The sequence below is a fragment of the Mauremys reevesii genome, linkage group 7 (assembly GCF_016161935.1).
Source record: "Mauremys reevesii isolate NIE-2019 linkage group 7, ASM1616193v1, whole genome shotgun sequence".
NCBI lineage: Eukaryota > Metazoa > Chordata > Testudines > Geoemydidae > Mauremys > Mauremys reevesii.
The window spans coordinates 28,494,089-28,521,301 of record NC_052629.1 but is presented as its reverse complement, the minus strand read 5'-3'; the positions used below and the strand labels follow the sequence as shown (position 1 = coordinate 28,521,301).

The 27,213-nt window shown below is 39.8% G+C and overlaps 1 protein-coding gene across 5 annotated transcripts in view; it reads right to left on the bottom strand.

Annotated features, from left to right (window-relative positions):
* The window catches only part of ADGRA1 (adhesion G protein-coupled receptor A1), a 463,966-nt gene that overhangs the window by 332,131 nt on the left and 104,622 nt on the right, over positions 1–27,213 (bottom strand). The window contains exon 1 of one of the 5 annotated variants that reach the window (XM_039481826.1): positions 15,931–15,982. The exons of the other annotated variants lie outside the window; for them this stretch is intronic. The gene's annotated coding sequence lies outside the window, so the exon portion shown is untranslated. Of the gene's footprint in view, positions 1–15,930; positions 15,983–27,213 lie in introns of those variants that run through there. 5 annotated transcript variants of the gene reach the window in all.

The following is a 27,213-nucleotide window of genomic DNA, read 5'->3' as shown; positions in this document are numbered from 1 at the left end:
CCGACCCTTGGGGCACTCCACTTGATACCGGCTGCCAACTAGACATGGAACCATTGATCACTACCCGTTGAGCCCGACCATCTAGCCAGTTTTCTATCCACCTTACTGTCCATTCATCCAGCCCATACTTCTTTAACTTGCTAGCAAGAATACTGTGGGAGACTGTATCAAAAGCTTTGCTAAAGTCCAGAAATAGCACATCCACTGCTTTCCCCTCATCCACAGAACCGGTTATCTCCTCATAGAAGGCAATTAGGTTAGTCAGGCATGACTTGCCCTTGGTGAATCCATGCTGACTGTTCCTGATCACTTTCCCCTCCTTTAAGTGGTTCAGAATTGATTCCTTGAGGACCTGTTCCATGATTTTTCCAGGGACTGAGGTGAGACTGACTGGCCAGTAATTCCCTGGATCTTCCTTCTTCCCTTTTTTAAAGATGGGCACTACATTAGCTTTTTTCCAGTCATCCGGGAAGTTGAATGGCCAAAAAAGAATTTAAAGAACAACTAGCCAAAGACTCAAAAAGTAATAGCAAATATTTATTAAAGTACATCGGAAGCAGGAAGCTTAACAACCAATGGGACCACTGGACGATCGAGATGCTAAAGGAGCATTCAAGGACCATAAGGCCATTGCAGATAAACTAAATGGATTCTTTGCATCAGTCTTCATAGATAAGGATGTGAGGGAGATTCCCAAACCTGAGCAATTCTTTTTAGGTGATAAATCTGAGGAACTGTCCCAGATTGAGGTGTCAGAGGAGGTTTTGGAACAAACTGATAAACTAAACAGTAATAAGTCACCAGGACCAGATGGTATTCACCCAAGAGTTCTGAAGGAGCTCAAATGTGAAATTGCAGAACTATTAACTGTAGTTTGTAACCTACCATTTAAATCTGCTTCTGACAGCAAATGACTGGAGGATAGATAATGTAAAGCCAATTTTTAGAAAGGGTTCCAGAGGTGAAACTATGGTAAAGAACAAAATGGTCAGACACACAGATCGACATAATTTGTTGTGGAAGAATCAACATGTTTTTTGTAAAGGGAAATCATGCCTCACCAATCTACTAGAATTCTTTGAGGTGGTCAACAAACTGTGTGGACAAGGATATGTACAGTAGATATAGTGTACTTAGATTTTCAGAAAGCCTTTAACAATGTCCCTCACCAAAGGCTTTTAAGCAAAGTAAGCGGTAATGGGATAAGAGGGAAGGTACTCTCATGGATTGGTAACTGTTTAAAAGATAGGAAAGAAAGAGTAGGAATAAATGGCCAGTTTTCAGAATGGAAAGCGGTAAATAGTGGTGTCCCTCAGGGGTCTGTACTGGGACCAGTCCTATTCAACATATTCATAAATGATCCAGAAAAAGGGGTAAACAGCGAGGTGGCAAAATTTGCAGATGATACAAAATTACTCAAGATAGTTAAGTCCCAGGCAGACTGCGAAGAGCTACAAAAGGGTCTCACAAAACTGGGTGACTGGGCAACAAAATGGCAGATGAAATTCAATGTTGATAAATGCAAAGTAATGCACATCGGAAAACTATATATATAAAATGATGGGGTCTAAATTAGCTGTTACCACCCAAGAAAGATCTTGAAGTCATTGTGGATAGTTCTCCGAAAACATCCACTCAATATGCAGCAGCAGCCAAAAAAGCAAACAGAATGTTGGGAATCATTAAGAAAAAGATAGATAATATGACATAAAATATCATACTGCCTCTATATAAATCCATGGTATGCCCACATCTTGAATACTGTGTGCAGATGTGGTCGCCACATCTCAAAAAAGATATATTGGAATTAGAAAAGGTCCAGAAAAGGGCAAAAAAATGATTAGGGGTATGGAAGAGCTTCTATATGAGGAGAACATAACATAAAATAAGAACGGCCATAGTGGGTCAGACCAAAGGTCCATCTAGCCTAGTATCCTGTGTTCCAACAGTGACCAATGCCAGGTGCCCTAGAGGGAATGAACAGAACAGGTAATAATCAAGTGATCCATCCCCTGTCACCAATTCCCAGCTTCTGGCAAAGAGATTAATAAAACAGGGACTTTTCAGCTTGGAAAAGAGACGACTAACGGGGGACACGAATGACAGAGGTCTATAAAATCATGACTGGTGTGGAAAAAGTAAATAAGGAAGTGTTATTTACTCCTCGTAACACAAGAACTAGGAGTCACCAAATGAAATTAATAGGCAGAAGGTTTAAAAACACACAAAAGTAGTATTTTAGGCCAAGAATATAACAGGGTTCAAAAAAGAACTAGATAAGTTCATGGAGGATAGGTCCATCAACGGTTATTAGCCAGGATGGGCAGGGATGGTGTCCCTAGCCTCTGTTTGCCAGAAGCTGGGAATGTTCGACAGAGAATGGGTCACTTGATGATTGCCTGTTCTGTTCATTCCTTCTGGGCCACCTGACATTGGCCACTATTGGAAGACAGGATACTGAACTAGATGGACCTTTGGCCTAGATGACCCAGTATGGCCATTCTTATGTTCTTATACATTACCAGCTAAATCAGAACTCTTGTTTTCTATAAGATAAAATACACGGTATTTGATGTTTTAGCTATAAATACATGCTATATGATATGTGGCTGGCAATTACCCTTTGTTGTACAACGAATGATTGAATCTTAGTAGTAGAAAACCTGTTTTGCCACACTTTTGAAAGAATCTCATTGATATGGAAGAAGTTACTTTCAATGAGCATCTTGTTTATGATGCTGAGTATGGAGAACTGTATATAATATCAGAAAACAAATGTATATGCGATAATTATATGAGATCCCTATAGAGTGATGTCACTTAAACAAAATTTTGTTTTAATGAAGGGTTGTTTGCTGCCTCTTCCTTGTTTTTTTAGTTATTCTCATTGGTAGATTTTATAGTTGTTTAAAAATCAACAAAAACAATTATTTTTAAAAAAGCAGCCCTGTAATGGTTATAATCATTACTGTGACCTAGATAAGAGAGGGAAAAGACTACATCACCCTAATTAGCATATTTAAAAAAAATCAGAGATATTATTGGAAAGAATAGGGTTCAGTTCCTCGGTCACAGAGGCAATGTTTAGGAAACCTATTGCTGGAAGCCAATTAACCAAACAGTTACAAAAGGGAGAGCTTGGCCTTTTATTTCCAAGCATTTTAAAAAAAAACCAATATTTTAAAAAACTGAATAAGAAATGCAACATATAAAGTAAGTGGGCGAGGGTTTGTGTCCACATTACCATATTACCAAATATCCTTTATTAATATGTTGCTAGTCTTTTATTGCCAGTTGTTGGCACCCAAATGGGAATAAAGAGACTCAGGTCATTAAACTAAAATCCACTTTGATTAAATTGATCCCATTAAAATAAACACACAGGAATAGAAGGCCATTTTTCTTGGTCCTCTCTAATCAGTGATGGGAGAACAAGAGAAGAGACTCATTGATCGATCTCTACTCTAATCTGTATGTTTTGTGGAAGGCACCCACAGAACTCTTGCAGTGGTACTGCTTCATGGACAAACATTCATCTAGTTATCAGAAAACAAAGATACTAACTTTCTACAGAAGAGACCACTTATCAACATCAGGATTAACCTGATAATGGTAACCTCTCTCTACACGCCTCAGTGGCTTATGCAGGTAATTAAAGAAGATCTATTAGGTCAAACTGATTAGTAACATTACAATTGATTCTAAACTGCAGCTGGTCAGGTGTGACTAAATGTTAAATATTGATTGTTAAGATACCATTAAAACAGATTTCTTTCCTTTCAAACTTCACTTTCAGCTTCATGAGTTAATGGATTGAGTAATCATTTTAAATTCTGGATTTAGAATTAGTCATTCTCTTGTACCTAGAAATCTTAGACAGTTACAGAGGAGGCATACATCAGTACTACAAAATGATTTACTCAGCTGCTCCCTTTAGCGGTTCTGCCTTGGGAAGTGCAATTTAATGCTTGAACTTCTTTCCTAGACTCACACACTATAGTGCAGTACATCTGAGTCATCTTAAATGAGTAACAGTTAAACAACTGAACCGTAAAACCCATATAACTTCTAAGTACCAAATGGCGGAAAATGAAAGTCTCCACTAGGAAAGGAAACAAATTGGCTTTTTAAAAATGCGCAGCAATTCATGATGCTCAACTTTTCAATTCTATTTAATTTTTAATAGTTATTTAACTTACCGTACATTGTAGAAATGGGTTGTTTACACAATGAGTTTGACATACATATGCTAAATAGTTAGTGGGTGTTTTCACAGTAAGACTGCTGAAGAAGGTACCAAAAGTATTGTTGTTTCAGCCAATTTTATAGGCAGTGAATGACGGAAAGGGCTACACCCTGTAGACCATTGAAAATTGCACAGATGTTCCTATGTCTTCCTATTTAATCAGGCCAAACCTATTACTTAGTTAAAAAAAAAACACCACCTTTAGGAGAAACGATTTTCATGTCTTATTCGCCTAAACTGAGCTACAAATGAACTGGTATCTTCAGACACTATGTTCAGCCACAGACATATAAGGCCTTTTTTGGAAGAACCCATCACACTATTTACAACCAAGTATGAAAAACTAACTGGAATATAAACTAATGATGCTAAATTGTTTTACACACACTATTAAATTAGCACCCAGATAATCCAGGATACCTGCTACATTACGGTAACTGCCAGGGTACAAATTCAGAATAATGCTTTTCACTAATGGTTTTCTATGGATAAATGGGATATTTACTGTATTAGTCTGGTGTAGGCTATATCCCTATTCACAGTAGTTATAGATGTAAATTAATGTTTTGTTTACTTCACACTGTTTGAACACTTTGTTATGGGTGATAAGAGTCACTTGCTTTAGTATATTTTAATACTTTGGAGAATACTTATTTTTAAAGCAATTCACAAAAATATCTAGCAGCACGGTGTTTAATTTAATTGCCTGAGAACTGGCCAGGTACAGCAGGTTAAATCGACACTTTTTTCCTCTCTAGGGTGTGCCATTTAAGATTATACTATAGCACAGGGCCGCCCAGAGGGGGGGCAAGAGGGGCAATTTGCCCCAGGCCCCGAGCCCCACGGGGGCCCCCACCAGAGTTTGTCGGGGCCCCTGGAGTGGGGTCCCTCACTCGCTCCGGGGTGCCCAGCAAACTCTTGTGCGGCCGGGCGCAGGAGCTTCTGCCGCTCCCGGTCTTCGCCGGCGGAGGGTCCTTCCACTCCGGGGCGGAACGACCCCCCGCTGGCGAATTACCGCCGAAGACGGAGCGGGACCCGCCGCCGAAGTTCAGCCCGGTCTTTGGCGGTAATTCGGCGGCGGGGGGCCCTTCCGTTCCGGGACCCGCCGCCGAAGTGCCCCGAAGACCCGCGGCGGGGCCCCCCTCCGCCGAATTACCGCCGAAGACCGGGCTGTGCTTCGGCGGCGGGTCCCGCTTCGGCGGTAATTCGGCGGCGGGGGGGCCCCCCGCGGGTCTTCGGGGCACTTCGGCGGCGGGTCCCGGAACGGAAGGGCCCCCCGCCGCCGAAGACCCCGGGCCCCCAGAATCCTCTGGGCGGCCCTGCTATAGCAATTTGTAGAAGTGAGGCACCAACAAAGGCTGTAACCACATGATGCCAAACACTCCGCTTAACTCCCCCTCAACCATGGTTTAACACAAGGTAGACATAGACAAGGTCAAAAAGTTTTCAATGCCTGATGCAGAAAATATGCTTGCCCATCCTCTCAAAGAGGGAGCAATGTTTGAGATTGGGTTTCAAGCACAATTCATTTTGGAGTTTGGACACAGGCAGAGAGAAAAAGAAACACTAAAATCCAAATGAAAGTGAATTTGGTCTGAGCTGGACTTTTAGGTGGGTGTATAGAGATGAATGATTATCTGAGATTAACAACAGTGGCAAACAAGTGAAGTCTTGGGCAAATTGGAGCAGGTGGGAACTAAAAAGAGAGGTGACAGAGTGCCTAGATCCTCACATCACTACAGGTGAGAAGCATTAACTGGAATACAGAATACTGATGGCTACCAGGGGCAGCTCTAGCCATTTCGCCGCCCCACGCATGGCGGCACGCCGAGGGGGGCGCTCTGCTGGTCGCCGGTCCCGCGGCTCTAGTGGACCTCCCGCAGACGTACCTGCGGAGGGTCCGCTGGTCCCGCGGCTTCGGTGAAGCATCCGCAGGCACGCCTGCGGGAGGTCCACCGGAGCCGCGGGACCAGCGGACCCTCCGCAGGTACGTCTGCGGGAGGTCCACCGGAGCCACCTGTCACCCTCCCGGCGACCGGCAGAGCGCCCCCCGCAGCATGCTGCCCCAAGCACAAGCTTGGCGTGCTGGGGCCTGGAGCCGCCCCTGATGGCTACCAAAGAATCAAGGCAGGATGCAGAAGAGGTACAATGTTTCCGCATCCTCTGCGAAAACATTTCCATTCTGGTAGATAAACTGCAGGGATTAACACTGCAGTTGAAATCACTACCAGTAAAGAAAGACGTCAAATCAGAGAGATCAAAGACATTGCAGGAAGGACACTGCCTCTTCAGATGATATTTGGGCAAACATGCAGAAGGATCAAGGAAGATGGAAGACCTTACAGTCGCAAAAAGGAAGGGGAAAAAGGGCATGTATCAGTCAATGAACAGATATTCCACTCAGTGAATTGAAAGCACAAACTGAGAAACAGAGAGACTACACTATGCTCTAAACATGGGTAAACAGGTAATAATTAAATTAGAAGTGTTAGAAAGGAAGAGGCAGCAAGCGATGTGGACTGATGACTTGATAGTGAGGAATGTACAGTACCCCCAAAAGCGTTAGACAGACAAACATGTGAGGCTAATCTCCATCAGGGTGCCAGAAGAGAAGACCTGACAAGAAAGAGAGACAGAGAGATCATGCATGTGATTTTTAGGCCTATCCCAAATAAATATAAAGATAACATCACCGTAAAAATTATTCCAAAATGCCCAAGGTCTGCTACCTAGCAATAGGGGTTTTCTTTCTCTTGCTGTACATTCTCTTCTTACAGCTTGCTTTAATACCCCTTGGCCTATAGACATTTTCCAGCTACACAGAAAATCATTTTAGATTTTAGGTTTTCGGGTTTTTTTGGCACACAGTTTAGCCAAAGTCAAACTTCCACTTCAATCTGTTGAAATTCATTGCTTGGCTGAACATTTTAAAATGCAGCAGGATTCTTTAAGCTACCATGTGATTATCTTAAAATATATATGTAAGAGTATAGCCATTATACTCAGGGTACATTAATCCCAATAATGTGAAAATGGATACTAAATTTTTGTAACCATGGATTCTTGTCAGGCAACTGATGCCAGAAAATAAAGACCAATCTATTACCTTCACTCTTTGATGTTACATTTATTATACCAGATACCATAAATTATTTTTCATTAACAAAATATTATTTCTATACTTTTGAGAACTTTATATATACCCAAACTCCTCCTTTGCTCAACTTAATCTAAAAATAGTATTTTGCCTAGCACAAGTAGAAACACAAGTGAATATTGTAGCTCCACTGAAGGGCTTGTCTGTGAATGGCAACTCTTAAGATGTTCCAGATGCTTCAAGCTACTGTAATTATGGTATAACTATAGACCAATTAGAGAAGTACATGCAACTTTAAAAGTATGCCAGATGTGTTATGCAGAATTATGACAGCTGTCCTGAAAGCAACCCAAACTGGGACTTACTATCCTTAGTGGCAAAGTTAAGGTCTGCTTCTATTAAGATACATACATTTCTCATCAAGCCCAGTTACACAACAGTTTGTTGAAAAAGTGCATGAAAATGTGACAGAGAAGAGAGCTCATAAGGAAACTTGAGTGTTGGGAACAACCTCACCACCAGCAGTCTACAGCACATTGTGATGGGATATATGTATCCTGTCCACAGCAAAGGAGCAAGGGGTAATTGAGCTTCTCTGAAAGGAAGGAAAAAACCTGTCCCTTCCCAGAGGGAGTGCACAAGCTGTCATTTCTGGAGGGAGGGCCTGGCCAAACTGTCTCATTAGGGAAACTGTCTTTTAAAAAGAATTATTTGGGTTATTGGAGTGGTTCTTGGCTCTAGCCAGGAGCCTGGGACAAGAGGATGCATTATGAAAGGCAAAGAGACAGGCAAATCTTCTGTGGCCTCTCAGGATAGTTGGTAGAGTGTCTCCTGGAGTAACAGAGACCCAGAATGAAATCCTGTTCAATTACGACCGCAGTGCTGTGCCTCACCATGTGAGCCTTGAAGTCATGTGGTCCTACTGATCTCACCAGGGTTCCCATGCACCCAATTCCCCAACCTTGTGGCAATGGAGTGATGCATAACAACCAACATAAAATAATGTATAACCGTAAAACTACATTTTTCACAATAAAACCATGTCATAAATCTGCTCTCATAAAACTAAGTACTGACTGGGTGCATTTACACTTCTTTTAAAAATAGCCCTAAATAGTGATTTATGATAAAAAAAAGTTGTATGTCAACACTGACAAGACTTACTAAAGATTTAATGGCTACAAAATGAGGGATATAAAAGCTGAACTTTTTTATCTTCCCCCACTCCGTATATTTTGCAGTCTTTAAAAACCCAATTTTACATAAAGAAACACTCTTTTAAACTAATACATTTCCCAGAGTGAAAACACATTAATATTAGAGCTGTCAAGCGATTAAAAAACTAATTGCAATTAATTGAGCTGTTAAACAATGATAGAATACAATTTAAATATTCTGGATGTTTTCTACATTTTCAAATATATTGATTCCAATTACAACACAGAATACAAAGCGTACACTGCTCACTTTTATATATATATATATATATATATATATATATATATATATATATATATATATATATATATATATATATATAAAAAAAAACAGATATTTGCATGGTAAAAAAAACACATATTTTTCAATTTCCCCATTACAAGTATTGTAGTGCAATCTCTTTAACATGAAAGTTGAACTTACAAATGTAAAATTATGTATATAAAAACCTGCATCCAAAAAAAATCAAACAATGTAAAACCTTTGAGCCTACAAGTCCACTCGGTCCTATTTCTTGTTCAGCCAATCTCTCAGATTGGCTGAACAAGTTTGTTTACATTTACAGCAGATAACGCTGCCTGCTTCTTGTTTACAACGTTACCTAAAAGTGAGAAAAGGTGTTCACGTGGCACTGTTGTAGCTGACGTCCCAGGATGTGCTGACAATTCATATGTCCCTTCATTCTTCAACCACCATTCCAGAGGATAATGCTGATGATGGGGTCTGCTTGCTCCAAAGCAGTGCAGACTGATGCATGTTCATTTTCATCATCTGAGTCAGATGCCACAAGCAAAAGGTCAATTTTCTTTTTTGGTGGTTCGAGTTCTATAGTTTCCACATCAGAGTGTTGCTCTTTTAAGACTTCTGAAAGCATGTTCCACACCTCGTCCCTCTCAGATTTTGGAAGGTACTTCAGATTCTTAAACCTTGGATCGAGTGCTGTAGCTATCTTTAGAAATCTCACATTTGTACCATCTTTGCATTTTGTCAAATCTGCAGTGAAAGCGTTCTCAAAACGAACATTTGCTAGGTCATCATCCGAGACTGCTATTACATGAAATATATGGCAGAAGGTGGGAAAATCAGAGCAGGAGACATACAATTCTCACCCAAGGAGTTCAGTCACAAATTTAATTAACGCTTTTTTTTTTTTTTTTAAACGAGCATCATCAGCATGAAGGATGTCCTCTGGAATGGTGGCCAGAGCATGAAGGGGCATACAAATGTTTACCATATCTGGCACGTAAATACCACATGGCTACAAAAATGCCATGTGAACACCTGTTCTTATTTACAATGCCACTTGAAAGTGAGATGTGGGCAGCATTATCTCCCACAAACATAAACAAACTTGTTTGTCTTAGCGATTGGCTGAACAAGAAGTAGGACCGAGTGGACTTGTAGGCTCAAAAGTTTTACATTGATTTTTTTTGAATGCAGTTTTGTAACCATTGTAAATTGCACTTTCAGAATAAAGAGATTGCAGTACAACTTGTATGACGTGAATTGAAAAATACTATTTCTTTTGTTTATCATTTTATAGTGCAAATATTTGTAATAAAATAATATGAAGCAAGCACTGTACTCTTTGTATTCTGAATTATAACTGAAATCAATATATTTGAAAATTTAGAAAAACATCCAAAAATATTTAATACATTTCAATTGGTGTTCTATTGTTTAACAGTGCAACTAAAACAGATACATTTTTTTAATCACGATTAATTTTCTGAGTTAATCTCAAGAATTACTGTAATTAATCAAGAGCCCTAATTAATATGCCTCCTCCTCTGCAGAAAGGGCAGGAAGAGCAGGAAATCCCCCACAGAAATAGGAAGCTCAGAGTGCTGTTATTGTGCTTTATATGCTTCTGATCAGTTAGAGTTATTACACACATACTTAGCTTTACTACCACGAGTAGTCTCATTTAAATCAATGAGGCTTCTCATGCAATTAAACTAACCACACCTGTAAATGTTTTCAGGAACTAGATCATAGTCTCTCTGTGCTCAGTTCACCACCTGTAAAATGGGGATAGTAGTACTTCACTACCAGGGCCGGTGCAACCCATTAGGGCGCTAGCATTTGGGGGGCGGCATTTTGGGCCCTTCGGCGGCAACCAGATCTTTGGCCACCCCAGTCGTCATCGGCATTTAGACGGAGGGACCTGGGGCAGGGGGACACGGGGAGGGCCACCTGCAGCAAGTAAGGGGCGGGGCGGGGCGCAGCACACAGGGGAACTGCTCCCCGCCCCAGCTCACCTCTGCTCTGCCTCCTCCCCTGAGCACGCCACCCCGCTCTCCTTCTCTCCCTCCCAGGCTTGCGGCGCCAAACAGTTGATTGGCACCGCAAGCCTGGGAGGCGGGAGAAGTGGAGTGGCGATGGCGTGCTCGGGGAGGAGGCAGAGCAGAGGTGAGCTGGGGCGAGGAGCTGCTGCATGGCTCCCCGGGCCAGGGGGAGCTGCCACAGGGCTCGGGGGGGGGGGGGGCGGGGGGCGCAAGGTGGAAGTTTCGCCTAGGGCACGAAACATCCTTGCACCTGCCCTGTTCACTACCCTCAAAGAGTTGTTGTAAAGATAAACACGTTAAAGGTTCTGATGTGATCAGATAGCATATATATAGCTAAAATAGTCAGATTAGCAACTGGTCTGAATAATTTTTACAGTTAGGATGTTTACAAAACTAACTTCAGTCTAAAATATTTGTATACCATGTGATAATACTTCTGATTTGATAGTCTGATCTGATACCTTGCTATATATCATGTGAAAACAGCTACAGCTATACTGATTTATGCATGAATTAAGTATTAATTGTAGGCCAAGGGGGAAAAGATTTTTTTTCTATCTTCAACAAGTGTTATACAAATAAGGTAATAAAAATAAAGGAAAATGCAAGATGGTGAAAATGTCTATATTAATAATACAAGACAGAATGACAATTTTCTTCTTTTTTTAAAAATCACTCAATGAATAATTCTTAAATAATACAGTCAAGGTAATAAAAATAGACTTAAGAGAATTCTATTAAGAGAAACTCTCTCTATAGGGGAAGGCTAGTCTATTAAGAGTATTCTATAACTTGCTGTTTAAATACGAAGTTCAAGCTATCTTGCTTAATCAGAATTGGTGACGTCGCATGATATTTCCAATCCATGATTGGACAAATTAAAATCTTATTAGGTTTCTGTGAATATTTGTAGAAAACCGATTTAAAATTTGCTTTCCACAAAGTTTCAAGTGATAAATGCTTAATTTTAAAACACAAAGTATTTAAATCAAACCAATCTGTACACAGAACACAAGACTGTGCCGGGATAGTAGATTTCATTCATAGTATGTATATTTATGATTTTCTGCCATGTTGGGATTTCATCCTTATCTCAAGTGTCTCACATCTGTCTATCCATAAACATTTAAGAAAATCCAAAAACTAAATGGTGAACAGATGACTCCAGGATAATGTATTTTGGCATTTTTTCTTCTAGTGGTATAAAAGCCATATTTAGAGAAGTATAAATGTAGGAACTACAAAGCGGACATACAAAACTTCTTGCACTGTGAGATGTTCTATTTGTATAAGAAAAAAGAGTCACTGCACCAGTGAATGGGTGGGGAATACTGCCACAACTGGGAGACAGTGTCAAAAAAGAAAAAGCTTTAAGTACTTCCACTGTATTATGAGAATTGTTTGTGGTTTTTTGTTTGTGGTCAAAAATTCTCAGAGCATCATTCAGCTATCGATTATGTGGAAAATAGCAGATGTTCAGTTATATGAAAACTAAACCTGCAGTAGAGATTAAGTATGCAAATATGGTATTCTTCCATCATTAACATGAACAGCTTGGCTCCTTTTATATTTACAAAAACAAGTATCTGTAGCCATTAATAATAGTGCCCTACCAAATTCATGGCCATGAAAAATGTGTCATGGACTGTGAAATCTGGTCTTTTGTGTGCTTTTACCCCATACTAGACAGCTTTCACAGGGGAGACCAGTGTTTCTCAAGTTGGGGGTCCTGACCCAAAAGGGAGTTTCAGGGAGCCACCAGGTTATCGTAAAAGCAGCAAAGAGTCCTGTGGCACCATAGACTAACAGACGTATTGGAGCATGAGCTTTCATGGGTGAATACCCACTTCGTCGGATGCATGTCCAACAAAGTGGGTATTCACCCACGAAAGCTCATGCTCCAATACATCTGTTAGTCTATAAGGTGCCACAGGACTCTTTGCTGATTTTACAGATCCAGATTAACAGGGCTACCCCTCTGATACTTGACAGGTTATTGTAGGGGAGCTGTGGTATTGCCACTCTTACTTCTGTATTGCTGCCCTTCAGAGCTGGGTAGCTGGAGAGAGGTGGCTGCTAACTGAAGGCCCAGCTCTGCATGCAGCAGCACAGAGGTAAGGGATGGCAATACCATACCATGCCATCCTTGCTTCTGCACGGCTGGTAGTGGCGGCTTTGCCTTCAGAGCTGGGCTCCCAGCCAGCAGCCATCAGTCTCCAGCTGCCCACTCTGAAGGCAGTGCCGCTGTCAGCAGCAGCACAGAAGGGTACCAGTACTGCAATCCCCACTTCAATAATCTTACAATACCCACCACCACCACCTCCTCCTTTTTGGGTCAGAAACCCTGTAATTACAACACCATGAAATTTCAAATTTAAATAGCTGAAATCATGAAATTCATTATTTTAAAAATCCTATGACCATGAAATTGACCGTGAATTTGGTAGGGCCTTAACTATTAAAGACTGTGCCAAAAGAAGTAGAAATATCCCACTTAGTAAGTTTTCAGTGTTTTTTTTAAATATGAGAATGTTAAAGATTCAATCGTGTACGTTAAAGTAACACACATAATTAAATCAAAATTGGCCCAAGAAGTAGATTGTGTAAAGAGAGGCTTTTACCAATAAAACTAGGATAAAAAGAAATATTGATATATGTTTAAAAAATTCTAATAGACAGCCATTTTAAAACAAAGAAACATTCATCACCACTGTTACAACACTGTAGTAGTATTGTGCTGGTGAATTTGATTCTTAAAGTTAAATTAACTAGAAACAGAAGCAAAAATGGGTAGTTTATTTTCTTTGTCCTGCAGTGTTAAATATGTGGGGAGCAGAGAGGATAGTGGGAGAGAAGAAAAAAGTCTGAACTATCCAGCTTCCAAACACTGGAAGTCCTTAATTAAGTACACCACAGCTGTCCTAGGCTTGCTACCTGAGCTAGAATTATTTATATTGTCAGCTTAAACTGTAATATTTCTATATATAAGGTGGTTTGCTAGGTCTTGTAATGATTTATTACTTACCTGTTTTTACTACCAGTTACAATTTTGAGCCTAACCAATGTGTTTCATAATTGTCAAATAAAAATAATCCTAAAGATCATATGTAAAACCTCACAAAACATAACTAAAAATGCTCAAGCCATATGAACAAAAACAATCCGCCTTTTACAAAAGAAAAATAAATTTCAAAAATTAACTAGGAACCAGAAAAAGAGAGATCTGACAGGTTTGATTATTCTTAAGAATAACTAGCACAGAAGCAAAAAGCTGCAAGTGTAGTATTTTGAGTTATTGTTTACTGTGTGCCACTGCATCTTTCATTGTTTACCAACCTGCCCTGAAAAAATATGCAAATTATGTTAAACACAGTGAGCAATCCAGTTATAAACATACTAAGGGAGTTGAACATCTAAAGGATGTTCCTGGTGTATTGGGGTTTATGCTGTTTGAGTTAGCATCCTGATCATCAACCACATTTTTCACACATCTTCATCATACACAACTCCTACAGTATATTCCATATGTAACACACATTGAGGGTAAATTATTTACAGCTACTGTTATACTCTTTCTTGCTGGCAGCATTCACTCCTTTGGTCAATAGGTAACTTGCTCTCCTCAGGTTGTGCTCAAACCAGAAAACTGTATCCAACTGTACTATATGGCACCACTACCACAAAAAGAAAAGCTCTGAAAAGTTCACCATCTAGTCCTGCTTGTTGCCACCATCCTTCTAGCTAATGAGCATCACCACTGGGGGCAGTTAAAATGGGAAACATTTTCAGGACTCAGGGAGATATGCAGTTCCAGTTCCAAAGAAGGAGGAGGGGGAAAATAGAGTTCTAGCAGAAGAGTGTTCATGCTGAAGTTAAAATTGGAAAGTTAAACTGCAACTATTTTCTCATCTTTTTAATATGTGCACAGTATTTGTTTGGATTAGTGCTTCTTGCAAATCCGGGCAGTCAAATATATCTTTTATGTTAAAAGCAGAACTATTCATTATACATAAAACCCCAGTCCACCGAACAGGGTATATAATACTCTACTATCAGTGAAATACTATCACTCTGTTTCCTTACAGTAATGGGGAGCCATACCTTACAGCAATACTTGGAGCATTTTTTCAGCTTAGGCTTTTGCAATACACTAATCATTTTCAGTAAGCTGACATTTTATTTAAGTAGAGACAGTTCTCAGGGAATGGAAGTATATCATCATAGCAGAAGGTTATTTCTTTGGGAAAAGGTTGTTTCAATACCAAAGAAAACTAATATGGATTTCATAACTTTGCTGAGACGAGCTTAAAATGAATCTGTTTTTCCTCATACAAAATTAAACTTATATAACCAAATACTGTATCAACAACCAGTTGAGACAAACAGTACTTAAAGATTAAGAGAGCTCTACTACCATCAGTGCTAATTAAAATTAATAGGATTCTGATGTGTAATTCCTTGGTGCATCACTGGCAGAGTAGGCCCCAAGGAATTTATTAAACAATACCTATCTTTAGCAGGAAAAAAAAAAAAAGAAGAGACAGAAAAAGAAAGGAAAGTTATTCGAAAGAGCTGGCACTCCAGCAGTTCTTATTAACATACTATAAGAAGCTGTTTCTCTATTTTTCTCTCATTAAATCCTTGCTCAGAAGAGTATGTATGCAGTTATTCAGGAAGGTAAGGGGAACCGTTTTCCTGTTAACAGCATGCTACTGCATTTTATTTTGAATGCATGATACTGAGAAAGCTGACTATCTGCAAAACATGCTTAATATGGATTATACATAATGTTTAAGTGAATGATGTTCCTACAGCATCACTATGGTTAATATACAGGAACCAGATGATGCAATGTCATCAATACCTATGATGACATACAACCACTAGAATTAGTGGTTTATTTTCACCACTGGTTCTAGCTATCAAAGCAGTAGTTCTTCACCCATTTGGTGTGACCCATAAATGCTTTATGAAGGAGCCAGGAAAAAAAAATTAAGCTACGTCAAGTAGTTGCTAAGACTCAAAGTTGGAGCCTAGAGAGGTCAGATAGGGAGCAACTCACTCCCATTTCTGGCTCTCACCTGGTCTTCTCTGAACTTCTCCAAACTCAATCACTTTGGAGCCCATTCTCTCAACCTGTCCAGCACTCAGCTCTATGGCAGGAGAAATAAAGCTCAGCACCACATCTGCAGACAGAGATGAAGGAGAAAGAAGAAAAGCACCCTCAGCAACCTAAATCAGCTCCCCTACCTATTTCCATCCAGCCACCAACTAAGCCCCAGCATCTTTAAGCACCACAATCACCAGGTAACTGGCAAAAATAAACCCAGCTCCAGCTACCCCTACTACCCTTACAGCTGCCCCCAGCATCGCTATCTAACTCCCCCCACACATACATGCCTCACAGCATCAGCCATCCCACCTCACGGCAGCATCAGCAACCTTTGCACAAATCACCACACAAAATCATCCCATTGTTTCTTACTGAAACCCAAACCTCACAGTTCTTCATAGCTGGGACACATTTTGCTGCTGGATGATTTTTTTTTTGACCATTTTATGGGCCACAGAACAAATGACACTTTGAAGACCATTGCAACACAAAGCAGTCATACACATAACAGAAGAAAAACCTGTATCACACCACATCTCTGCTTACAGGATTATGCACACCTATTCCTTGCAGCAATAGAATGGGCTATAAATTGTCAAATACGAGGCCAAATACAGAGGTATCATAAATGGTGAGCCCCACATACTTCATCACTACTGGGTAAATTAGATGGGTGGACAGAAATTTTCTACTATTGTCAAGACCTCTTGTGTCAGAGGTCAACATTTTACAGAAGTATGACTTACTCATTCAAAACCTTCTTTAAGAAGGGCAAGTCCAGCACTAAAAGAAGTAACGTGGATTAAATGCTCCCTCACCCAATGGAGCAAACTTTGCTACACAGAACACTGTGTGAGATGTATATGACTTCTAACAGAGATTTGAGAGTACAGTTATCCCAAGAAGATGAATAAAACACTTTTCCCACCCCACAAAAAACACACATACATAAATTTCTGTGCTTTCTGAAGAAGACCTGCAGGACTAAACCTGGGAGTTAGACTATGAAGGCAGATTTGTGTGGAGTTCAGCAGATTAGTATAGAATAACTAGAAGATCTTAGACACTCTCCTGTCCCAACAGTGGATGGGAGGAGCAAGATAAAATGACCCCTGAATTACTGCAGTTCCAAGCTGGAATAAGTCTGATCTCTTATGTTCCTTGTTCTGGGCATGAAATTTTGCTCCTGAGCCAGGTCTGATTTACAAACCTACTGCAGGCTACCAGAATTTATTCTAGTAGAGTCTATCAGGATTTTTTTTTCTGTCTTTGCTTACAAGCTGAAAAGCTCTGGCCCATTAATAGAAAGGAATGATTTTACTATAGTAAGCTCAATGAATAGCTTGCTACAAAAAGCTGGACAAAAACAATACAATAAAAATGAGTGCAGCTTTTGTATCTACTGATTGTATTTAAATTCTGAAAATTATTGCATAAGCAGTTGACGTTTGGTTTTGAAGTTAATAGCTGTCAATGGAAGAAGATTTTTTTTTTAATGAACTGAGGAAATGTGCTCATATATATTTAATCATCATTGATATTGATTTAGCATCTTATCTCTTACTATTTGGAAGTTTTTGCCTCATAATTAGTGTATTTATAATACATTTTTTCTTAGCATTATATTATATATTCTACACATCCAATTTAATACCATCATGGATATTTTTTATTCCCAATTTGATCAGCTTTTTTTCTTCAAATATCACATATAGGCATAATTAAAAAAAAATCCCAAACTAATTAATTACGCAGACTTTTTTTTTGGCATTTTAACTTTACATCTATAGATGCAAATAAGAAAAAATAAGCTGAATACTGTATACATTAATACAATTCAAAATGTAGTCATGACTCGTACATTAAACACAAATGAAATCAGATTTAAAGCCACCCACTGAGCTGAAAATATTTAGAATTACAACTATTGTACACTGTAACAAAGAATTTTACAAGCTTTACATTCTCACTAGCAGACAGCTTGTACATTAAACATCTGAAGATGTGAGAAAAACGGAACACACTTTATGTGCAAGATCCTTCTGTCTAACACAGCAACAAAAATAAATATTTCATCAAAAACAAACCTGTAAGTGAGGCTACTTTTATTAGTCATACAGTATCTGTTTTATCTCTTGGGTGGCCAAATATGAACTGGTCAGAAAAAAATGGCGAAGTTCTGAGAAAAGCAACTTTTGCACTATTCTTATTTTAATACTGGCAATATTAAACTTTCCCTGAAAAATCGGTGTTATACTTCAGAAATCTCACAAACTCCACAAATAACCTCACATAACATATATTCAAGAGGGTTTGTCACAACCCAACCTCTTTGATATGTCAAATAATTTAAAAGGCAACCTACTGACATATTTCCATGGACAGCAGCAGCTGCATGGCCTGGTGCTGTTGCCACTATTAACCTCAGTTACAATTTGAAGGCTGAATTAAGTTGTCTGCCAGCAGTTCCAGCTGGCATAATACATTACTATAAGGTGTCATGCTGTTTAGCCATGGTCAGTGTTGTGACATGCTGAGCTCCATTTATTTATTCATTCTCATTTATAGATAAAGCATAAATACCAAGATCTCCTAGAAAGTGCCAACTTCTTTAAGGACTGGATAGGACAAGATTAGATACATTTAGAACTGGTAAAAGTACACTGATACCAGCTAAGCTACAGAACTAAACTGTATCCCCCCTCATTTACACACTACAGCAATGATTCTGTGAGAGCCATGGAACCGAAGATACACCTCAGAGGGAACTGGGGAAAATATGATTTTATATAACCTAAGTCTAAACTTGTTATAGGGGCTGAAACAGCCTCTGGCATAAATTAAAGCAGCCACTGGATTGTGCTAATTTATGGCAGCCTCTTTAGGGCTGCATATGTACTGCACTGCAGCCCGCAATCCTTTATCGTGGCACATCCCTTCCTTCCCCAACCCCTATATTTGCTTTGTCTTAAATGATTATTGTCTTAGTAGAAATGTAAGAATACCAGAAAGAAATGGGTTGGTCTGAAGGCAACCTATACATGTGATGGTACTTGTGGCCAGCAGCCCTCTTAGATCTGAAAGGTTCTAAATCATCTCACTTGTATCACCATCAGCAATTCCAGATTCTGAAGCAAATAAAGAACCTTTCCAGCTAAAATTAGCCTATGGAGTGGTTGATCCTCAAATTCTACAGGCTTCGTTGGCTCTGCAACAATGAAGGCTGAGCACAGTTCTAAGGGGAAGCCTTGTTTTCAGTAGCTACAGAATCTCTAGAGTAGAGTTTTCAGATTCAGGCCAAACTAAACTGTATTACTACAACTGTATGACTGAAAAATGATATTGGATGATTCCAGTGAACATGGTCTGGTTCTCTCCCAATTAGTGTAACGTAATGATAAGTTCCTTATTTGGGGCTCAATGCCATGATCACAAGCTGTGATTTCTGTCTGACTCCAAGAATACATTAGTTAGGGAGAAAAGAGCCATGGATAGTCCAGATATCCCAGGAATAAAAAAGGGTGGTGGAATACTAACCTTCCTATGGTTTCCTAGTTATAACCAGAAAATCATTTATAAAAAGCAAACAGGAACCACTTCGGAATGGACTTCAAAGTGCATTTCTATTATCAACACCCTGGCATTCAGGCAAAAGCATATATTTTTAAGAACAACTTTCTGAAATGTACACTCTGAATTTTAAGCACCTTCTTTGGCAAAGTAGATCACAGTTAAGAAAAAAAGGTTGAAATTTTCATCTTACAGGTATTGATTAAATTATGTAACTTTGAGGATAAGCCACAGATTAATTTTGAATTATTTATTTTGATACTAATTTTTTGTGACCATTGTGTTAGTTAAGCTTTTTTATTCCAATGCTATTTTTAATGGCATTGACCTTTATTATTCCTAATATTGAAACAAAACAATGAAGCTGTTAATTGTGGTTCCATGTGGAGTCAACAGGAAACAGCCTTGCCTCTGCCATTTCAGTGACCTCTCAAGATGTGCCTGGACTCATTGCTGCTGTCTGCTCTGACACGGGGCCTGTTTTCCTCCCTAATTATAGCAGCAACTATAATAAAACATAACAGTTCTAGCTAGCACCTCTTCATTTCAGAGTACGATAATTTCTATTATCCCACTATTTTGTGGTAATAAAAATTCACTTTGGGCTGACCCCGTGCCATACGAAAACCTCAAAGAATGCTCAAAGAAACCACTTTTCTGTTTTGAGATCAAAATGGGTTTGATTTTTCTGATGCCCCTCAAATGATGTGAATGAGAGTTCTCCCTGAGCAAGCAGCGGATAATGAGTGCAGAACAAGGTCCTTGATATATATATGGGGGATGGTGAAGGAAAAACAATTAAACTGAGGTGCTTCGGTTAAACACATCTACTTTGCACGCACACAGACATTTTCTCATTAAAAGTTTCATAAGAATGTTACTGCTTTGATAGGCAGTGTTACAATGCAATTGCCAGAATGTTCAAAGAGAAGGGGAGAAAAGGAAGATGCTTCCTTTCGAACTATCTTTCTAAAGTACCAATATGGCCCTAGCACTATAGTGTCTGAATGCCTCACAATCTTTAACCTAGCTATCCTAACAACATCCCTGTGAGCTAGGGCACAGAGACACTAAGGGTTTCTCTACACTGACTTAACTTAAGTCAACCTAATTTTGTAATCAACAGCCACTCAGTAATCCAATTGGCTGTTGGTGTCCACCCTACCCTTCTTCTGCTGGTGGTGCGTGTCCTCACTAGGAGTGCTTGCATAGACTGAAGTGCAGGCATTGTGGGGCACTGACAGCCACACTGGGCTCACACCCGGAGCCCCCCTCCCCACTTTCCCTGGGGTGACAGCACTAGCTGTGAATCCCAGGCGGGCTCAGTTTCACAGCAGGGACTCTACTCTACTAGCAGCGAAATTGACATTCTTGACAATTTCACAGCTCCAGCTGTGAGCCAGGGCTGCTGATGGAATGACAGCTAATAGTCAATGTAAGTAGTGCTGTATCTACATAGACACAGCGTTGCCCTAACTACTCCAATATAAGCTCTATGCCTTTTGTGGAGCTGGAGTTATGATGTTGGTGTAGAAGGCCACTTACTTCAGCAGAAGCAGCATTCTAGTGTAGACACTGACATAATAAGATCAACATAAGGCAGCTTACGTCAACATAATTCTGTAGTGTAGACCAAATTTAAGTGATTTGCCCAAGATCACACAAAGACTGTGGCAGAGCAGGTCTCCCAATTTCTAGGCTACTGCTGTAACCACTGGACAATCCTCCCTCTGTGATTTCCCCATTCATAAGAGAGCCCATACCTCCTTTTTCAAGTACCCAGGCTCAGCCCTGCATAATTCTAATACTGCATGAAAGGCCCTAAGCGGTGTGGAGGGTGATTACTTGCTATGCAAGTGTAATTGATCAGATGCACATTCCCAATCACTGCCCATTTTCTACTTCCACCTTCCTAGTTTATCACACCCACTTCTTCCTGTTCCTTCACATGGCTTTTCTACCATCAACAAACTAATCAATCATACTACAAGGAAGATCTGAGGTAGGGTCTCACATACAGTTCATATTATGAAGTTTAATAAGGGGTGAGATGGCATTAAGCAGGGGAAGAACAGCCCAAGACAAATCTAGAAGCTGGTACAGAGAAAGCTTCAGCACTGAGCTCCTGCAGTTAGGAGTCAGACAATCATACCTCACAAGGACTCTCCCCACAACTGCCTCCCCTCAGTTAAGCACCCTGAAATTCTTTACCACTATCTGCCTGGCAACAAGTTACCCTCTATACCCACCTAGTGGATAGAAAGGATTGTGGGATTTCAAAGATAGAGACACCAATGCTTAAGACTAACCGCTTTATTCTTCTGAAATGTGTTTCAAAGGAATGATTGTTCAGGTCTTGAATATCATTGATAAGTGAAAGTGGGATGGGAGCTTTTGATTTTGCTCCGGCAATGCTGTAATCTATCCTATTGCCTCTCATTGTCTCAACAATTGCTGAGAAGTAGGTGGTGTATCAAGTATTCAATTGTTAATTCTCTCCCTGTTTTCTGTAGTCGTCCAATTTATCCTCAGGGCCTCCATTTCCCCCTCTCTTTCCTTCACAGACTCCATAAGAGCGGTAACCAGCATCACCTTTACATAGAAGCCAGACCAGTGTGGCATCAGCAAATCTCCACCAGATCTCTCACTCTCATGTTGGGGCAGGAAGGGAAGATTGGATTACATATAGCTTCATCTCTGCTAATAGAAGTGAAAGGAAAGCCTTACAAAAGAACAAGCAACTGCATAGGAACCTCTGTGTATCTTGAGCAACTCTTACAACAGGAGTTTTTCTTTAGGCTTTCACAAATCATTAGGCTGGTTTTCCAGTCACCATCCAACCACATGAATCAGGGGCAGCTCTAGACATTTTGCCACCCCAAGGACGGAGGGTCCGATGAAGCTGTGGGATCAGCGGACCCTCTGCAGGCACGCCTGTGGGAGGTCCACCGGAGCCGCGGGACCAGTGGACCCGCTGCAGGCACCCTGCCTGCCGCCCTAGTGGCGGCCAGCAGAGCGTCCCCCACGGCTTGCCACCCCAGGCACGCGCTTGGAGCGCTGGTGCCTGTAGCTGCCCCTGACATGAATGGACAGAATTCCCTCCGGAGCCCAACAATGCAATTTCTGGAGGTGGGTCACTGTTTAGCAATATGAGCTACATCCTTATCCACAGTGAAACTGAATGGCCACACACACACACGGATTTCCCATTAGCTTACCAGGCCTTTCTGAGCCCGATCACTCATAACATTTGCCACACATCTATGTTTTACACAAATTCAGACTGGGATTTTCACCAGTTTCCGGTCTCACTTACCCTATTCCATCTATTCCCAATCTATTTCCACTCCCCTACAATTCCATGTAATTTCTACTGCCTCTGCTTTTTATATCCTGTTTTCCATCTTTCTATAACATTGTTCTCTTCTCCTTTTCCACCAGCCTACTTAAAGGCAGAACCTCTACCTTATTTAATGGTGTTTTTATGTCTGAACAACATTAACTTTTATTAACATAACTTTAATTTGCTCTCAATGAAGTAGATATGGTTAACCCTGTGTGGGTTCCAGAGAAAGAATTTTAATGTTCTAACTATCAGAGGGGTAGCCGTGTTAGTCTGGTTCTGTAGAAGCAGCAAAGAATCCTGTGGCACCTTATAGACTAACAGATGTTTTGCTGCAAAACATCTGTTAGTCTATAAGGTGCCACAGGATTCTTTGCTGAATGTTCTAACTGATTTTGTGTTGTAACATCGCAACACAGATGATGTGCTCCAAGGTTATAGATCCCTGCTACATGTACAAAATGTAAATGCCTGGTATACTAAATGGTTTAAGCAGTCTTCCTTTATTCTGACTTCTAAAATTTTGTGTACACCCTTTGTTATAAACACACAAAATGTCAGTCTCCCAGGGCCAGGATTATTTAAAAAATATTTAGTGCCTTATGTTTGACTTCCATTCTCTGGAATTAAAACATTGTCAAGTTTCCCATATCCCAAGATAATTATCTCACTATTGGCCTCAGGAAGACAGAATATTTCTGTAGCAAATGACTCTACATCTGCAGTTCGTCAAGTTTAGTTAGACTCCAATAATGGGTACTACTACTTCTTACCCATAAATGTTCATGCTCACAATATCTTACATCTACATTAAGAGTGACAGATTGTACAGTATAATTTACAACAAATGTCAGCCATAAAAGCATATAAACTTAGCTGGCAGAAGCAATAAACTTTTGGGAGGGCAGCAAAAACCTACCTCAAAATTTAATTTTTATGTTGAATAGCATCAGTCCAAACTTCAGCTTACTAGAAAAGTTATACTTCGTTGTTAATAATACCTCATGTACTTCTAGAATGTTTCCTCCAGAAGCACACCAAAGTACCACATAAACTTTATTCAAACACTTATATCCACCTCTGGGAAGAAAAGGGCAGCAGACAAAAGGACAAGTGACATATGGCACATTGTAAACTGAAGAAATAGTTCTGACCAAGACACTTACGTCTTAGGAAAAGGACAATGGTATATTTAATATTAATGCAGAAGATCAGACAGCACCTCTTTCTGAAATCAATATACAGCTCAATAAGTGACACTTCGGGGATCCTTCTGATTTCATTCCAGAACTTCCACACTGCAGGTTATTATAGGCTTAGGAGAATGCTTTATATATTTTGGCCCCAAGTAAACATGCTCACAGAAAAGTACATTTGATTAAAAAAAAAAAACCACCTTATAAATTCAAGTAAAATCAAAATTAATTGACACAGGTTTCCTGTTTGTCACTATAGTGTTATAATGAAAAATATTTATATTTTATGTTTCACTCTTCTGTATATAAAACATATTAAGCTTTACACTTCTCTGGGATGGAACTGTTTTAATTGTTTAAGCTACCTATAGCTTTGTTTGCCAATAACCTTACAAGTCCCTGAACTACTTGAGTGCCAGCTGCCCCTCTACCTCTCACCTTGTGTGAGATTCATAGAGTTCATGGCCAGAACTGACCATTATCATCATCTAGTCTGATGTTCTGTATAACAATTTTACCTTCTGTGGTCTCGTGTCTTATATTTAGATTGTAAGGTCCTTGGGACAAGGCCTATTTTTAATTGTGTGTTTGCACAACATCTAACACAATAGGCTCCTTGTCCATAACTGGGGCTCCTAGGCACTATGATAATTTTAATTACTAATCATCATCATCATCATCCACATTGTGTGAAGTAATGAGGCTTCAGCTTGACTCCATCAGTGTGGTCCCTCCACATACATAACATGCCATACTATCTATCTATCTATATATCTTACAATTACTTTCCCAGTTTTGTCATGCATGCATGTGTAAATCCAACTTGAAGTTATGAGAGTCCCTTTACAAAGGAGATTTCCACTCCATTTATATATGATACATATGCGTGCAGTGTCCCAAATGCATGTTGGCAGATATTAATTGTATTGTTTAACAGAGGCCTTTGTGCAAGTATGAAGAATATTGTTTAAACCCTTACAACTTAGCCAAATGAAAACAAATCACTGGGCCATGAAAAGCACATCTGCAACTGCCAAATTTTAAGTTTGAACTTAGAAGTGTTAAAAAAATAAATCAGTTTGCAATTATTTTTTGATATTGGCCAAAGAATTTTTTCCACTCTTTTCTTCAAAATCACCCAGTCACTTTCGATCAAAACTTTCCAGGAAATTAACTCCTAAACTGACTTTGAATGTGCCAAATTACAACCAAAATCAAAACGGTTAGCATCTGAAATTGAAAGTACAGAATTAGAACATATCTGGGCATCCTTAACTATAATCAAACACACACAAATTATATATAGTGAGAGGCAAGGAAAAGAGGATGAAAGATGAATTTCTGTGCATGAATTAACAGTAAAAATGACTGTATAGATAGTTTCTCTCTCTCTCTCTAGTATAATGATGCCTTTTCAAAGTTAATTGAAAAATCGAACCATACATGCCAAAATTTTTATACTAAGAAAATTCTGACTGATAAGTCCCCTTTTTGAAATAAATGTTTATTAAAAAGATATTTCTGAGAATATTCCCAGTTATTTTTTCTTTTAATTGTGCAACATGATACACTGCAGAATTACATTCTGCACAAATATAGAAAGTGCCACTTATCAGAGAAAAAAAACAGTAAGTTCTTTAAAGGGAGTTGTATATTCTTTCAAATTTCACAAGAAAAGTGTACAAAAGTGTACTTTAGTGTAGCACATTAAAAGTTGCTCAGCAAGGAGTCTTCTTTTTTTGTAAGTTAATAGATCTGAAATCCATTCAAGGGCTGCAGAAGATGCAGAGTGCAACTTTGCAATACCTCCTGGAAATGAAAAGAGGGAGCACTTGTTCACAATGTGTTTGATAGTTTGACCATCTCTGCATTTGCACTGTGGCAAATCCTGAATTCTCCATTTATGCATCAGGTGTTGCGCATCATCCTAATACAGTTGGTCACAGACTGGGAGCTTTTGGATGATATTGACACAACTCTTCATTTTATGGCTCACCTGCTTCAAATGTTGTTAATAAGTAAGGCTACAACTGAGAAGGACTTCTAGGTAGCAGGGGTTAGGATCACACGTATCTGCCTTGCCACAGAAGTTTACATTCACCATCATCTTAACTTGATAACTGCTGAGATGGAAAGCTAATTACACCATTTTTGATGGATTGGGATTAAGCCACCAATACCAAAAGTAGTTTTCCTTCCTCTTCAGATCAGCAGTATCTTCTGCTTCCCTGAGGGTTGTGGCTTGTGTTGTTAGTGCCAGGTTGTTGGCGTAACTTGCAGCATGTCATTTCAGGTACATAATTTATACACGTCAGTTCCACATGGGAGGCCATTGTATAGACTCTACTTTTTCTAACCTGACATCTGATATACACGGACCATTCTGTCCGAAATCATTGATTTAAGGAGTCAAAAAGTCCAGTTGCACTGAAGTGGGTTGGATAAACTTCAGCTGTAGGCCCTTGGGCTAGACAGTGTCATAGGCTGATGACAAATCAAAAAGAGCTGTGACTGTTTTAAGCTTCTGCTGGAAGATGGCCTCAGTATGTGTGGTCAGTGCAAGCACTTGGTCTTAGCAGCCTCACCCTGCTCTGAAACCTGCCTATTCTGTGGAATAGTGGCCTACAGGTAGGGGGTCAGCCTCACCAGGATCGCACACTCCAATAATTTTTGGTTGTACAAAGGAGAGGTATAGGGCAGCAGCTTTTGGGGTCATTGGGCCACTTTCCAGGTTTTAAAATGACAATGACCTTCGATAATCTCCAAGTTACAGGGAGTTTGCTGGTGGTGCTGACTTCTGTGAACAGTGCTGCCATCCAGTCATGCCCTCTCAGCCCAAGATATTAAAGTAAGTCCAGAACGATGCTATTAATGCCAGCTACTTTTCCTGCTTTGGTATCAGAGAGGACAGTGCCAATGTTGGTCCTGGGAAGGATTGACAAAGATTTGACGAAGTGGGCACTACTCGCGCAGGATTCCTTAAGAGCTGTTTTCATCTCTTTTCATTTGTTGGCTTACAGTTGTCTTTAAATTTTTTAGTAGGAGGCTAGCAATGCTGTTAGCAGTGACTCACCGTGTTTATGTGTGTGAGGGCGTGGCTCCACTTAGGAGTTAATGCGCTATATTCATAGCAGGATAGCAT